Source organism: Lactuca serriola, chromosome 7, assembly GCF_051521515.1.
Source record: "Lactuca serriola cultivar US96UC23 chromosome 7, Lser_US96UC23_V15, whole genome shotgun sequence".
Taxonomy (NCBI): domain Eukaryota; kingdom Viridiplantae; phylum Streptophyta; class Magnoliopsida; order Asterales; family Asteraceae; genus Lactuca; species Lactuca serriola.
The window spans coordinates 186,302,486-186,306,722 of NC_136414.1; the positions used below are offsets into that span (position 1 = coordinate 186,302,486).

Sequence of the window (4,237 nt, forward strand, 5' to 3'; positions counted from 1 at the left end):
CAAATAACAAATCATTCACTTGCTTTAACTAGTCATGCTATGGATGTGGGAGCATCAACTTCGTTTCTATGGTTTTTTGAGGAGCGAGAAAAATTGCTATAATTCTATAAAAGAAACTTGGAGCTAGGACTCATGCCAGTTTAATACGACCATACGACTAGGTGGAGGGGTACATAATAAAGTTACAACTCCTAACTACTAGCTACCAGTTTCTAGCTAGTTTTACCAAACGCATCGTATGTGCTCCAATTTGAGAAATTATAAAGCTTTGATGAATTTACAAATGCAAGTTAAGTTCATAGACCTCAGGACAATTATACTTTCAATGTAGTTTTTGTGATGAGATCCTAGTGGTCAAGGTAAGAAATTTCATATGTAGGTCCATGATTTGAACCATGCCACTCCAAAAATATTACTAGTTTTGTGATTTATCCATGCGTGGCGGGAATTAAAATAGATCCAATGTGGACCATCTAGATATTGCGATTTCTCATTTTTATTATAAATGCACGATTATAATATTTCTATTTAGATAACCCAACAAAAACATGCGTCACACTATATGAGTACAGCGCTGCTACCACTTACCGAGATGTTTAGTTACACGTGTACATGTTCTATTAGTTAATTCATCAAGTATCAATTCAAATACGACCTTTACTAGTTTGGTAATCAGTTACACAACCAGTTAGCTTCGTGGATCAATATACAAAAAGACAAACCATATATTTAAATATATTATGTCAGATGCCAAATCTCTCTGACTTGAGAGTCTGACATCTCTGACATGAGAGTCTTACATCCCTATACCTTGCAAACCACTGACATAACAAGGATAAAAAAAAATATCAAGTATCAGATTACGTATGTCCAGCCGCCGACAAACATTCACTTTAATGTTGCTTATACTATTTGTAACCTTTACTGCACACAGACAATCGTCAACGTAAACAATATAATGACAATGTATGCAACTAATTGTCAGCATGGTTATAACGACGCTACCACTTACCGAGATGTTTAGTTACACGTATACATGTTCCATTAGTTATGTCATCAAGTACCAATTCATATGTGACCTTTACTAGTCTGGTAATCAGTTACACAACCAATTAGCTTCGTGGATCAATATACAAACATAGAAACCATATATTTAATTATATTATGTCGGACGCCAAATCTCCTTGACGTGAGAGTCTGACATCCCTATACCTTGCAAACCACTAACATAACAAGGATAAAAAAAACATCAAATATCCGATTACGTATGTCAAGCCGCCGACAAACATTCCTTTTAATGTTGCTTACTGTATTTATAACCTTTACTGCACGCAAACAATCTTCGACGTAAACGGCATATCGACAATATACGACAATTGTGTTTTTGTAACCTTTACTACACACAGACAATCTTCAACGTAAACAACATATCGACAATATACACAACTTTGTTTTAATATCTTCTTATATCTTATATCGACAATATACACAATTTTGTTTTAATATCTTCTTATATCTTATGAACCAGACCTTATATAACTGTTTTTACGTGTCATCATTTTTTTTCCTTAGTCAATTTTGATATTTATATTTGATTATAGTGTTTTTTTATAAAAATATCCAAATACATGTATCTTGTTATAGTGATGAGTTTCCTATTATTTTTTTTAAGGAAAAAAAAAAAAGAAAGAACAAAAATATTAAAGTGTGAAAATTCTAACACCCTTAATTTAGGAAAGTATGGGTGGGTGGTAAAACCTCTTGAATATAGCCCTAGGCCACGGAGGAGGAGCCTAACATTTCATCCACACGCGCCCCATGTCATGAGAGTGGTGCGGAGCTCCGTTTTTCTACGACTCTCCACCCACTATAAAAATAGACCACATCCTCTCCCCCTTTTCTCTCATGTCCAATCTTTCTCCATTTCTTACACCATGGCTCCTCGCGGGAAACCTGACGGCAACACCGGCGGCGGCAATGGCGGCTCCGAGACTCGCTACCGCGGTGTCAGAAAGAGGCCATGGGGACGTTACGCAGCTGAGATCAGAGATCCTGGAAAGAAGAGCCGTGTTTGGCTAGGCACATTTGATACTGCGGAGGAGGCGGCGCGTGCTTACGATTCCGCCGCACGGGAGTTCCGTGGCGATAAGGCGAAGACCAACTTTCCTACCTCCACCGAATTGTCGCTCCCGATGGTCGCCGTTGGTGGGAAGCCTAAGGCTGTGACTAAAAGCCCTAGCGGTGAGAGCAGCACCGTTGAGTCGGGTAACTCCGCCGTTCCGATCGCCGCCGCTCCTCTTCCACCGTCGGCTCTCGATCTCACCCTGTCGCACTTTCCTGTTGGTTTCCCGATGGCTCATTCCTTGTTCCTCTACCATTCTCAGATCAACAACACCGTCAAACACAACAACCGTTTGGACATGTTCAGATTGGACGGATCCGTTCTTCCTGCACCCAACCTGACTATCGCCGCCGGCAACAACGCACAAAGCGACTCCGACTCCTCTTCCGTCGTCAATTTCAGTCATCCTACCGATCGTCCACAACCAGAAAAAACCTTCGCTCTTGATTTTGATCTTAATTTCCCCCCGTCGGAAGTTGCCTGATGTAATTTTCTTTTTTTAGCAATCTCCGGTCCTCCGCCACCCTCCGCCCCTGGTTTCCTTTTTTTTTTTTTCATCGCAGAGCAGATCAAACCTAGAGAATTAGATAAAAATGAAAATGTAATAGGATTAAAGCAGCCTGATAATGTTTCAATGCGCTGATAATGTTAAATCTTTTCTTCCGTTTGTACAGATATCAAAAGAACAACAAACATATCTCTGCAATCTTTCGTTCTTCAATTTCCATATTAGTGCAATCGGAATTTTGTTGAATCGATCTCGTAATTTAGGATGATGATGATGATGATGAACTGATTGTACCATTTGCATTGCTTGTTGTACTGCTAAATTCCATTTATTTTCCAGTTGTGCAGCCAAGTGTAGGCGTATGGCGTTACGATAACTGATGCTTCCTCCGCCCCCAAAAAAACAACACCAACTTTTATTATTATTTTAAAATTAAAATATAATAAAATAATGAGAATAATATTGAGGTAAATTACAAAAAATAACATCGGTTTGGGGAAAGAGTCAAAAACTAGATTGCTATTGTTGGGAAAGAGTCAAATGTACATTGCTATTGTATTTTGTAAGTATAATTTGACATTCTTTAATTATTATAATCGATATAGAAAACAAAAACTTATCATAGGTTAATTGACTGATAAACACAATTTTATAGGTCAATTGACTAAAATAGTAGTATATTAATTTTCCGTTTATTTAAGATGTGTTTGACAATACGCTTTTAAAATGATTTTTTTTAAATAACCCTTAAATAAAAGAAAAAAATCGAATAGTTAATATAAGTTTAAAGTTTTTATTTCAGTTTATAATTATTTTATAGAACACTTGTATATAAGCAAATACTACAATTTCCATCTACAACTCAAAGCTACTAGCTTTTTATCAAACATGCCTTAAAACCTCTACACTTTTCAAAAGGTAACAAGTATTTTTGTTAAATATATTTGCAAATATGAAAAGAACAAATCTCAAGCTAACAACTATTTTGTCAAACATATCCCAAAATGGTAATCCGTATTATTTTGTAAAGACTTTCGATATCTTTTAAGAGCTTGCAATTTTTTTTCATCAAATATTATACATATAAAATTTCCAATGTTAAGTTCTTAGCTATTAAAAAATGATAAATCATGATATCTGAACGGCCTAAATAAACCTAAAAAGCTCTATATTTTTAAACTAGTTGTGAAACCCGTATATTATACAGGTTAATTAAAACATAATGTTAAACAGGAGCGATTAAATGAAAAGTTTATTTGAATTTGAAATATGAAATAAGTGAAAATTATGAAAAAAAAACATGCAAAAAATAAATTAATTAAAATTATGTGTTTAATTGTTAGACCCGTGTACTAAACGATTTATTATAATAAAATGTTAATTACAAATGTTTAAAGTGTAAATTTATTTGAAATTGAAATTGAAATTTCAAATTTGAAATTTGAAATTTAAAATTAATAGTTATTATAGTAGGTTTAATTTATGGAAACTAAATTAATGATATAGTGGAAATAAATAATGAAGTAATTAACAAGTGGAAAATAAATATATTTCAAAATTATGACAAAATGACATGTGGCCAAATAAATAAGAAAATGACAAGTGGC

The 4,237-nt window shown here is 34.7% G+C and overlaps 1 pseudogene; it reads left to right on the forward strand.

The window, feature by feature from the left end:
- Positions 1-1,891: 1,891 nt before the first annotated feature.
- On the forward strand, positions 1,892-2,828 carry LOC145063317 (ethylene-responsive transcription factor 4 pseudogene; annotated as a pseudogene).
- The last annotated feature ends 1,409 nt before the right edge of the window (positions 2,829-4,237 follow it).